The 13260-nt window shown below is 33.7% G+C and overlaps 1 long non-coding RNA gene across 1 annotated transcript; it reads left to right on the top strand.

The window, feature by feature from the left end:
• The first annotated feature begins 372 nt into the window (after positions 1 to 372).
• Positions 373 to 12712, top strand: LOC131075620 (uncharacterized). Its single transcript, XR_009113236.1, has 2 exons — positions 373 to 995; positions 12194 to 12712. It is a non-coding gene; the product is annotated as an uncharacterized LOC131075620 (long non-coding RNA).
• The last annotated feature ends 548 nt before the right edge of the window (positions 12713 to 13260 follow it).

Here is a 13260-nt window from a genome sequence, read left to right as displayed (position 1 = left end):
TTTGGTGATCGATTAGTCCAGTTTATTTGGCATTATCAGGTGTTGTCTTGAGTTCAGTTGGTTAAGATTTGCATTATGACAATTTTTGGAGGGATTTTGTTCAATTTGTCTGTTTTTACTAATTTTTAGTAAGTGACAGTCTAGACACTAGCTTGGTCAATTGGCAGTGATACTATTCTGGGTTGGTCAATTATTGCAATTAATGATGCTCATTTGGTCCAGTGATATTATTTTATATAACTTTAATGTATTAAAGTTAAATTAAATATTTAACGTAACGTTATTTGATTTTTATAAAGTGACTTTTCGTGGGCACCTATAGAGACATAAGTTGTATTTCAAAATGTTAATTAAAGTGATTCCTAGCGGTGGGCATCTACATGGGAGACATAAGGGGATATTAAAATTAAAATAAAATATTGTAAACCCTAAAGAGGGCGTGGGACTTGAGGAGAATATATAGCCATTTTGAGCTCATTTCTCTCAGTGATGTTATGAGATTTTGATATCAATATTTTGCTGGTTTGGACTTTGCTCAACCAAAGGGCTTTGTGAGGACAAAAATCTTCACAGAGTGCATCTTCTTCGAAAGTCAGGTCTTTCTTGATAGATTTGCTAGTTCTATATAGGGACTACATTTGGGCTTTATCTATGAGATTTTGGTAGTATTATTAGAAAATTCATTGTGCAAATTGAAGGAGCAAGAAGAGAAAATTTAATTGAGGAAGAACTGATAAATGTATCTCTCATTGATGGTCGCTCCTCTTCCATAGTTGGTCGTACACATTCTAACAAGGGTTTGGACTTCCTAGGCTTAGGCGCCTAGGGTTTGGGAGCTGTTGGAAGCAACAAAGGAGACACCTGGGGCTATGATTTGTTGGTGTTAGCCTTTGGAGGCATTGAAGGTGATGATTATGTGTTCTGAAATCGTATTGGGAGAGTTGTTTGCTGATTCGAGGCCAATATTGAGCTCATTTTATAATTACAGCAAATGGGTATGTTTGTGGTGGCATTTTAATGTATTTTGGCTTTTTGAGTATTGGTGATATTGTTTATATATTGCTGTCCGTAAACTCTAGTAGATTGATAAACATTTCTAGTTGTGGATTTATTTATTATTAAGCATATTCTCTTATATCTTTGATGCGAACTATATTTGTATTTTCTATTTTGTATTGTTGTTTATCTTGATACTATACATCCAACATTCAAAAAACTTCAAAAAGAAGTAAGGGTGTATATTACAGTGGTATTAGAGTAGTGCATCTTGCCATTCTAAAGGGTTCAATGTGAATGAACAATGGTATGACTAGGGTTTGCGGAATGCAACCTTATATGTATCATTACAACACCAAAAGAAACCGATATAACCCAATTATTGAACAACCAAAAATAAGCTTTGCAGGAGGTGAATAGGGAAGTAAATATGGGTGATAGAGATGCTGGAGAAGATCTTGCAGTGAACATTCTAAATAACTTGGTTAGGTCAAATAGGAAGCAAATAAGCTTGTGTAAGAAGCAAATCAACATGTGTAATAAAAAAATCAACACATTGTTTAGTTGATAGATATGATGGCTCAACAATTTAGGGGCAACAACAACAAAAATAAGAATAATAATGGAGGCAATAATGGTCAAGGAGATTACTCAATGAATAACAAGACTACAAATCAACTTATGGGAACCACTCATTGTAGACCTCTCATGCTGGTCTTTCTTCCTATTATACAACCTCAGGTTGATAGCAAGCCTCCAATGATTTGCAAGATTGGGTGGATGCAGGTTCGTATGTTCAAGGTGCAATAACTTTCAAGGATTACATGGACCTTAGATTGAAGCATAGGCCTTGTGTGGGTGGAAGAATGCATAATAATGATTTGTAGAAAAAGGTTGGGAAACCAACTCTTCCTTACTATGATGGATCCTAGAAGACAACAATGAGAGCTTGGGTGTAGAAAATGGATACCTATTTTCAGCTTAATTCGATGTCCAAAGATGAGGCCATTAAATGTATTTCTATCCATTTAGATGGTATCGCTCATGAATGGTGGCATCATGGGATGATCAAAATGGGACATGACCAAATTACTTCATATGTAGAGTTCACTACAAGGCTTATTGTCAGAGTTGACACAATTAAAACAACGGGGTTAAGTAGATACCTATGTTGCTGATTTTCAAAGATTATTAGTGTGGCGATAGATATTTCAAAAATAAGGCTTGTTCTATTTGTGGATGGTTTAGCATATCTTTTGAGGGCTTGGATTAAGGCACCTAGTCTACCTCCATTATATGAAGCTATCAAGAAATCTAGAGGCATGGAGGCCTCCAATTGCAATAATAAATTTCAGTTAGAGGGATTCCCACACAAAAAAGGATAAGGATAAGATGCATTTTCATGGCAAATCAAATTAGACAAGGCATGCAACAAACAAATTGGATAGTGATTAGTCAAATGACCTCAGAAGGAAAAAAACTATGCTTCCATTGTAGGAGCCATGTGATCCATCTCATAAGTGCATTGTTAAGTCAAGGAAAATCAATTTGAATACTTTTAAGTAGATGAATTAGTTTAAAAAAATCAGATTGACACTCAAATTTTGAGAGTGAAGAAGAGAGTTCATCAGAAGACACAAAAAAGGAACATAGGTTTGACGAGGCCATTGCTCATCTCTTGGGATCATTCAAGGTCAAAGGTGTTGTACACAAGCAACACATAATAACTTTCATTGGCATAGGTGCTACCCATAATTTTATCAATCAAGGCCTTGTGACCAAGAGGAGATTCCAAATAGAAGAATTTGAAGAATTCAAGGTAGTGATGATAGCTGGATTTAAACTCACTTGCACTTGCAAAATTTCGAATATGAGAATATAGTTGGGGGATTATGAGTTGAAAGATGATTTCTATGTGTTAAATAAAGGAGATACTAATGTGGTTCTAGGATTGCATTGGATACAAACACTTGTGGAGTTCACAATGAATTTGCATACTATGGGGATGGGGTTTGAGTCAAATGAGGCCTCCAATTGCAATAATAAATTTCAGTTAGAGGGATTCCCACACAAAAAGGATAAGGACAAGATGCATTTTCATGGCAAATCAAATTAGACAAGGCATGCAACAAACAAATTGGATAGTGATTAGCCGAATGACCTCAGAAGGAAAAAACTATGCTTCCATTGTAGGAGCCATGTGATCCATCTCATAAGTGCATTGTTAAGTCAAGGCAAATCAATTTGAATACTTTTCAGTAGATGAATTAGTTTAAAAAAATCAGATTGACACTCAAAGTTTGAGAGTGTGAAGAAGAGAGTTCATCAAGATACACAAAAAAGGAACATAGGTGTGACAAGGCCATTGCTCATCTCTTGGGATCATTCAAGGTCAAAGGTGTTCTACACAAGCATCACATAATAACTTTCATTGGCATAGGTTACCCATAGTTTTATCAATGAAGGCCTTGTGGCCAAGAGGAGATTCCAAATAGAAGAATTTGAAGAATTCAAGGTAATGTGATAGCTGGATTTAAACTCACTTGCACTTGCAAAATTTCTAATATGAGAATATAGTTGGGGGATTCCGAGTTGAAAGATGATTTCTATGTGCTAAATATAGGAGATACTAATGTGGTTCTAGGATTGCATTGGATGCAAACACTTGTGGAGTTTACAATGAATTTGCATACTATGGGGATGGGGTTTGAGTCAAATGGAAAGAAAATAATGTGCAAAGGGATGTCAGATGGTGGTCTAAGAGTAGTATCCTATAAGAGGATGGAGAGGTTAACTAGACATGAATGGGTAAAAAAATGTCTCATAATGCGAATATTTATGGAGCAACAAAAGAGAAGTTATCATCCAGACATTTAGAAATTGCTATCCAAATAGAAAGGTTTTCAATAGTATGTTTTCAAGAGTACCACTAGAGATAGGCATCAAGCATGTCAGAGAATTGGAGGAGGGTTCTAAACCAATTATCACTACACTCTATAGACATCCAAAGAGGCATAAGGATGAAATCGAATAGGAAATCAAAGAGTTACTAGATATGAGGCAAATTAGACCCAACAAGAGCCCTTTTGCTTCTACAATAGTGTTGGTTAAGAGGAAAGATGACACAATGTGAATGTGCATTGATTACATAGTATAGACACCTAAAATTGTTCTAATGTTTGCGAACGTCACTTTTACTAACTTTCCTCTTAATTAATTAAATTATTTTAATTATTTAATCAATCTAACTTTATTCTCTTATTCTAAATTCAAAAATCAAAATTCTCTCTCTTCTCATAATTAAATAATTTTAAATTATTTAATTATCTTATTTTCTTCTAATATTAATTAAATAATCTTTATTATTTAATTAGATATCTCTTTCTATCAAATTCTCACAATTAAATAATCATTCTAAATTATTTAATTTCCTAATTATGTCTTCACAATTAAATAAGTTCTTTAATTGTCCGTTTTTTGAAAATTGATTTCCTCTAAAAATATATAAAATAACTATTTTATTTATTTCTCCTAATGCACACGTTTAAATAATTTTTATTATGTAAATGGCTAATTATTCCCCTATTAACTACCACTAACTTTGAGTTGCACTTGTAGACGTCTAAAATTGGTCAATGCTTGCGGAATCATATTTTAACATTGGTGCATTGCCTTATTTTAGGGTTTTTTGCATCGCATTAACATTTCTTCTATGTTGCGCACTTGGTCTTTATCATTTGCGAGTATCGAGTCTCTCTTCTGCATTCTTCATTTGTCTCGCTTTCGAATTTGGTCTTGTTTATAATAATCTTCAGTCATGATTTTGGTCGATCTTATCCTGTCGCATCAATGTGCGTGTTCATTTGTCATCATTCTCGACATCGTCAATCCTAATTAGGGTTTTTGCGATCGATTTGTCATCGATCGTTGTCATTTTCAATCTTGTCATTTTGCGATCAATTTGTCATCGATCGTCGTCCTTCTCAATCATGTCAATTTGGATCAATTAGTCATTGTTCCTCGTCAATTGGCGCGTTTATCAATCAAATCATTTATCAGCATTGGTCCTTTGTCAGTTAGAATCATGATCAAATCGAATCGATATCAATTATCTTTTGTCAAGGCCTAATTGTCGTCCTTGCATTTCTAATTCATCTTCTAGGGTTTTATGATTTATTCATTTAACCTTGTTTGTCATTTTCTCTCTAGGTTAAATAATTTATTTATTTATCCTAAGTCTTCTTGTCACAATTAAATATTTATTTAATTGGCTAACTAATTCCTCCTCTCTTTGTGAATTAATTAATGAATGAAAAATTATTAATTAATTTACCTAATTTTCCAATTTACTAATTTCTCCTAATTCCTAATTTTCTAATTTTCATCAATTATCTAATTTCCTAATTTCTAATTCATCTAAATTTCAATTTTCTCCTAATTTCATGGGAATGACATAGCAAATTTGTCATAATTGACAATCAATCAATTTTGACATAGTAATTTGTCATAATTGACAATCAATCAATCTTGCATAGAAAGTGTCAATTTGTCATAATTTGTCATATTTGTCATTCTTGATTTGAAATTTCCATTCGAATCTCCTCATGCTAATCTTGTCTTTTCTCCAATTTGTCTATAAATTGGATGAATTTCTTCAATCAAAGCCCCTGGTCGAATCAATCATGCTTCTAGTACCCTTATGCTGTCGTCTTGTCTACTTGCTTTCACATCATGCTTATGCACTAGTAGGTGAGATCCACAAACAAAGCTATTTGAAGGAGAAAGAAGGACAATGGAGCCACATGAAGAAGACATCTGCATTTGGTTTGCTTAGTTTTCAATCTTAAATGTCTTGTTTTCATGTTTTCATTGAGTGTAATTAGGATTGGTCATTGCAATTGAGTTTTCGTGATTGAACTAGGCTAATGTTTATGTTGCTTTGATGGTTTCCGAATTCCTAATCTACAGCACTCACAATCACCTTTTTCTAACTAAGCCAATCAATCCACCTCACTCCCAATCAATTCACTATCATCCTAGTCATTTCTTCTAATAAATTAATCAAGTCAGTTGACTAATCAATCAATTCCAATCACATGGGCAATCGACTCTCAATCTTTTGTCTCAACAATCCTCAAATGTTGATCATTTTGTTGATCTTTCAATCTGAAGGTCGTCGATCGAAATCTAAAAAATCTATAAATGCAATCTCAATTCTCATTCTCCAACAACCATAATCTTCGACTATTTGTGCAATCACATTGCCAAGTGAAGTGCTACAATTCTGAGAGCCAACTTCATACAACACAAAAGGGAGAAGAACAATAGAGGCCTCTTGCAAGGATTCAACATGGGTTTGTGTTTGTTATTGAATTATTATTGAATTTGTTTGTATTCCTCCATTGATTAGGATTAAGAATTTATAATTTATTTTGGGTTTGTGGTTGCTTGTTAGATCATTTACATTATTATTTCAATTTTCAATGCATACACATGGCACCAAACAAGAAGACTATCAAGAACATGTACCTTATTCCTTGGATTGATGAATTGATTGGTGCTTGCTACTTTTCTAAGATTGATTTGAGGTCAGGTTACCACTAGATCAAGATGAGGTAGGAGGATTTAGAGAAAAAAACTTTTATATGTCATTTGGTCACTTTGAGTTCTTGTTAATTCCTTTCGGTTTAACTAATGCACTACACACTTCTTAGTCATGTATGAATCAAGTCTTTCACAAGAAACTCAAGAAGTTTGTTCTCCTTTTTTTATGATACCCTTATTTTTATTCAAACTTGGAAAGAACATGAGGCATCTTGAGTAGGGATTGAGTATATTGGAAAGTGAGTCATTATGCGCCAAGGAGTCTAAATGCAATTTTAGCATTAAAGAGCTCTTGTACCTTTGCTGCATCATCAATTTTGAGGGTGTGAGAGTAGATACTAAAAAGATTGAGGCAATTGTTGATTGATCTACACCTAAAAATCTATCTCAACTTAAGGGATTCTTTGGACTATGTGGGTTCTATAGAACATTTGTTAATGGATTCTCATAGACTATATCACTATTCACAAATCTAACCAAGAAAGGAGTTTTTGTATGGTCAGATGCAACACAACGATGTTTTGATCACTTCAAATAGGTGATTAGCACTTGCTTAGTTTTAGTTATTCCAAACTTCTCCAAACTTTTGAGTTGGAGTGTGATGTTTTAGGATAGGGAATATGAGTTGTATTGATGTAGGAAAATTATCCAATTGCCTTGAAAGTAGGAAGTTGAGAGGTGTGGCAAAAATATAATCTTTATATGACAATGAGATGTTGACCATTACACATGCTTTGGGAAAATTTACACCTTACTTGGTGGGAGGCAAGTTCATTGTTAAGACCGATTGCAACGGTTTTAAATACTTCCTGAATCAAAAGGACTTGAATGACAAGCAATATAAATGGACTAGTAGACTTGAAGAATATGATTTTGATATTGTTTATGTTAAGGGGAAGAAAAATGTGGTTGTTGATGCACTATCAAAGAGACCCCACTTGTGTTCTTTAGTTGAGACTATTGCTGATTGGAGGGAGATTATTTCAACATAACATGCTAAGGATTCATGAGCAACATCTATAATTGAGGGTACTATTTAGGATGATAGGTACATGGCGATTAATGAGCTGATAATCTATAAGGAGAGAATATATCTAGTATCCAATTCAAAACTCAAAGTGAAGATACATATAACTTTCCATTGTGTAGCTATGGTTGGTCACCTAGTTGTATTCAAGACTTATAAGTAGATCCAAGAAAGGTTCGCATGGAAAGTACTAAAAAATGAGGTCCTTAAGTATATTCAAGTGTGTCTCACATGCCAAAAGAACAAGAATGAACATACTTATCCAGATAGTTTGTTACAACCCATACCCATCCCAAACCAGAATTGGGAGTGCATCTCTATGGACTTCATCATCAAGCTACCTAAGGTAGAGGGTAAGAATCGCATATATGTTGTTGTGGATAGATTAACAAAATTTGCACAATTCTTTGCTATATCCACAACACACATAGTAATGCAAGTAGCTGATCTATTCTTTAGAAAGATTCTCAGACTTAATGGGATGTCTAGGAGTATAGTAGAGGGACAACAAGTTCTTAAGTATCTTTTGGCAAGAACTTTTCAAGTTGAGTGGGATTGAGCTCACTCCCAGTACCAGCTATCACCCATAGATTGATGGGGAAACCAAGATAGTAAATAAATGGGTGGAAGGTTATCTCAATAATTACATTTTAGGATAGAAAAGGACATGGGTTAGATGGTTGCACCTTGGTGAGTACTGCTATAATTCCACATATCACATGTCCATTAGGGTGTTGCCATTTATGGGACTATATGGGTATGAAGCTCCAAATTTTATTGTTCTTCTTTTTGAGGATGGTAGAGTGTCGAAAGCAAGGGATTTTCTATAGAAAAGTTAAGACAAAATTTAATCATTGAAAGAAAAATTGCAATAGGCACAAAATCAATATAATTATATTTTGATCAACATCACTTAGAACATAGTTTCAAAGTAGTTGACATGGTATATTTGAGGCTTCAACCATACCAATAGTCCACTCTCAAGAAGACTGGGACATAAAAACTTAAGCCTCAATTCTATGGTCCTCTTAGAGTCTCTAAGAGGATTGGAGAAGTGGCTTATGAGCTAGAGTTACTAGTGAGCAATAGAGTACATAATGTATTTCATGTGTCATGACTCAAAAGGGTCATTAGGAATAATGTAATACCCCTCCCATGATCAAACTTTATTTTACCTAGTTTGACTTTGGTTGACTTTTTCAGTTGGTTATGTGGTTGGATGATACTCTATGTTGTGATGAATTTTATCATGATACTATGCTATGATGTTTTGGATTTAATACATGTTGGTTATGCATAATATCTTTATGGATGTTTAGATATTAGATTTTATGCTTATGTATTAACCATGGACTAACATTTTTACTTTATGTATGAGATATATCATGTGTTTTCTTTCATGTATGTGTATGAGTCTGTACGAGGTGCGAGGGGATGATCTTCCATCACTCACTTCGGAGAGACACAAAATGTCATAATTCTCCTCCATCGGTGTCCCTGTAAGTGTTCGATATATGTATGTATGTTTTCTCGGTGATGCAAGATTGTAGGTACAAGGCATCGACTCCACCCGGTTTCACAGGTTTGAGCGTGCCTACATTACTCTGATGGAAGTTGTGGGAGATAGTCATAAGGCCTGTCTTTGTTACCCTTAGCCTTGCCCGGTTTTAAAGCATTCTTTGTTGTCAGTTGTAGATCACCACTTAGGCAATTATCCGATGCCTTTCGAGTTGTGGTGTGTCTGTTTGTGTCAAGTTTGGTCAAATGTTTTAATGTTTTGGTAGAATTATTTATTAAATTATTGTTAAGTGTTGATTATAATTGAGTTTAATTTAATTAATTATTATTACTTACGAGTAATTAATAATTGATGTTTATGTTTGTATGTATAAAGATATTAAAGGGTTAAATTAACACTTTATCGTTTGATTAATAAATTAATATTATAGTTATAAATAAATTAATTAATAAAAATGCTTTGTTTAAATAAAGTAAATAAAGTTTTATTTATTAATTTATTGAGTCATATTTTAAATGTTGAAATAAATTAATTGATTATTAATTTATGAGAAATTTTAATTAAATTTTATTTGAGTTTTCAAATGGCATGTTTTTTGGATCTTCTATGTGTGCGTAAGTGATGGGGGAAATTTCCTTTTTCTGGGTTTAGTTTTAGAAAACCCTTCATAATCCGGAAAATTTCTAGACTTGTTTTTCTGGTGGCTTGTGAATTGCCGGGGGTCGGATTTTGTCAGCTAATTCATACCAGGATTGCGTTTCAAGGTAGGAGGTAAAAATCCCGGTGTTTGTGGATTTGTTTTGAAAGAATTTGGAATTTTTTATTTCTGAAAAAGATTTGACTGTTAATAGTTTGATCATGGAAATTTCCTTTGCAAATTTTAGTTTTTATGTTAATTAGTTTATCTGGTAATCTTTGTTAAAAGAAAAGAAAAGAAATTAATTTGGGTTTTCTAGAAAGTTGATTTTTAATTGAAATCACCTGTGTAAATAATGAAGTTTTCAATTCGTATTTATGAGTTGGGTTTTTGGTAAAATTTTAAAGAGATTTATAGATTATCATTCAAAAAAAGTTCTGGGTTTTGGTTATATATATATATATATATTAAATTTATTTATCCCATAGTGGGAAGCTTTTCCCATGGCGTGGGAAGCACCCGTTTCTATGGGGAGCTATCCACAACGTGGGGTTTTCCCACGATGTGGGGATGCACACCCCCACATTTTGCCATGTTGCAATCTTCTTTGTTTGCACAGTCCGTATTTTGTATTTTTGGTTTTTAAAACATTTTTTTATATTTATGTTATATATGTATATATATAGGAATTAACACATTAATATGTGTATATATATATGTGTGTGTGTGTGTGTGTGTGTGTGTGTGTGTGTGTGTGTGTGTGTAAGTATGATCACTTTTGACGTCCAATGTTATGATGTAATTTTGTGAATTATTAGACGAAAGTTCTAAATATTGATTTATGAATACTTTGGTTAAGTTATCTATTGTAGAATGGTAATAGAATGATATGTTTAAATGGAAAGTACATGATTTGTGTTTTAAATGTTTTATTTAATTAAAATTTTGGGTTTTAATGAAAATAAATTGGTATCATATGTTATCATTTTATTTGGTGTTTAATATCAAATACTTGTCATGTCCCTTCAAGTGGTCTTGTGATGTGAGTTGACCCGTGTTGTAAATTGTAAACCTCTAGTTTGTTCATCCCTAGTAGAGGTTGTAAGTGGCCAAGTGTATAGCAGACGTGCTTTGGAATTCTATGTGAAGATTATTGGCCTATGTTGATTTTATGCTTGGATGTGACCCTTTGGTATAGGTTAGTGTTATTAAGGGAGAGTGGCTCTTCATGGGGGTCGGGGTCCTAAAGAGATTGCTGAGATAACCCATGGGAGAGTTATTTAAAAAGTGATAACTTAATTAATAAATTAGGAGGTTGGGCAGCTTATAACATTAAACAAGATTAATTGTGCCTCGTTCATGATTGAGTGTTTGTTTAGACTCGGGATGAAGTGGGAAGGCCTGGAATGACGTGATCAACTACCTTGTCTTCTTGAAAGGTAAGTTGGCACCTCATGAGACTTGAATGGGGGCCAAGGGTCGGGAGAGGCTGCCAAGATAATGCAGGATGGAGACTGGGACCTATGGAGACCTACCAGGATAACCCATATCAAGCTACGCGATGACACTCTTCCCTTATATACACTAGTGTTTGGCCTTTGTGATAGTAGCACTTGGAACATTCTTGTTTGAGTTTTATCTGTATGTTTTTGGATTATGTGGTTTTACCCAATAGAAGTGTTTCAAACCATGTGTTGTTTATCTTTGTTGTTTGCTTGAGGGCCTCATGTCTATCTCCTAGCATGGAGGGGTGGTCCTTTTTGGTCCACATGGTCGGGTGGTAGTGCCTTTTTCCATCGAGGATTTTGTACCAGTCTTGTGTGGACTAGATTCATTCTTGTTCCAGCTTGCTCTCATGGATTTGGTTAGCCCAATGTTTTTAGATGGTGACTTTATGCTTCTACCATGTTGTATTTATGTGTATCAGATGTAACCTATGTATATTCATGCCTACATAGCAAATGATGTAATCATGTTGTAAATATGATGTAATCTTGATGTAAACTTGATGTACATGGAATAAGTATTAGATGGTAGGATTCTATTTCTGTAATCGAAAACATTGGTTTTAAACAATTAAATGTATCATTTTTTTTTAGGAACATATATATGTTATGTAATATATTTGTAAGAATCATTTTCTTGCTTAAATGAAGTACCTTAGTTATTTAAATAGCTTAAGTTCGTGAATGCATTAAATTCTATTTTTGCTTAGATTAATCCCTTTGATGATGTATGGTTAGATTAAGTAACCACGTTGAGAAATTTTTTTTGCAAAAGACTTCCGCTTGTGTAAAATAACTTAATCTTACCTTTTAAATGTTTAAAGAGTTCGTTTTATGTTTTAAAAAATAAAATATTTCACTCTTTTTCTAGAACATTAATTGTTTACCCTAGGGTTTCTTGGCAGGGCGTTACAAATAATGTGGTTCCTTCTTCAAGGTTGCCACCATTGGATGAGGGGAAGTTGATTCCATTTCCTGAGGCTATTATTGATTCAAGAAGCATACTCTATGAAAAATGATTATCAAAGAATACTTGGACAACTAGAAGAAATTGCTAGTTGAGGATGCAACGTGGGAAAGTGAACAAATTTTGTAGCATCTAGAGTTGCAATTTTTTGGGGATAAGCAATTTTGGAGAGGGAGGATTGTAATATCCCCTTCCTAAGCACTAACAACTTGTTGATCGTTGTCCCATTTAATGAGTTCTTGTAGCCTAATGAGCTAGGGTTAGGGAACTCTTGGGGGCTTGGCAACCATTTAGTCCAGCTTATCTGACATTATTGTCTTGAGCTCTAGTTAAGTTTTGCATTAGGACACTTTTTCGAGGGAGTTCAAACAATTTGTTTATTTTTATTGTTTTTTCTAAGTGACAATCAGGATACTGACTTGGTCAATTGGCAGTGATACTATTTCAGGTTTGTCGATGATCGCAATCAATGACGTTCATTTGGTGATTAATGATGTTCAATGATATTATTTTAAATAATGTTAATGTATTAGTTAAATTAAATATTTAACTAAACATTATTTGGTTTTTATAAAGTGACTTTATGTGGGTGCCTAGTGGGACATAAGTTATATTTTTAAAATGTTAATTAAAGCGATTCCTAAGGGTGGGCACCTATACAGCTCTTTGAGTGCTTTTTTATGTCATTAATGTTTTGAGATTTTGATATCAAGATTCTGCTAGTTTGGATTTGGTTCAACAAAAAGGATTTGTGAAGACAAAAACCTTCATAGAGGACAACTTTTTTGAAAGTGAGATCTTTCTTGGTAGTTCTATGTAGGGACTACATTTGGGATTTATTTGTTAAATTTTGCTAGTATTATTAAAAAAATCATTGTGTAGATTGAAGGAGCAAGGAGAGTAGATTTAATTGAGGAAAAAATGATAACTTATCTCTCATTGATGACCAGTCCTCTTCCATAGCTAGTCATACACATTCTGTCATGCCCAAATTTTATCACTTTA

This window comes from Cryptomeria japonica, chromosome 8 (assembly GCF_030272615.1).
Source record: "Cryptomeria japonica chromosome 8, Sugi_1.0, whole genome shotgun sequence".
Classification (NCBI taxonomy): domain Eukaryota; kingdom Viridiplantae; phylum Streptophyta; class Pinopsida; order Cupressales; family Cupressaceae; genus Cryptomeria; species Cryptomeria japonica.
This window is presented reverse-complemented; position numbering and strand designations above follow the sequence as displayed.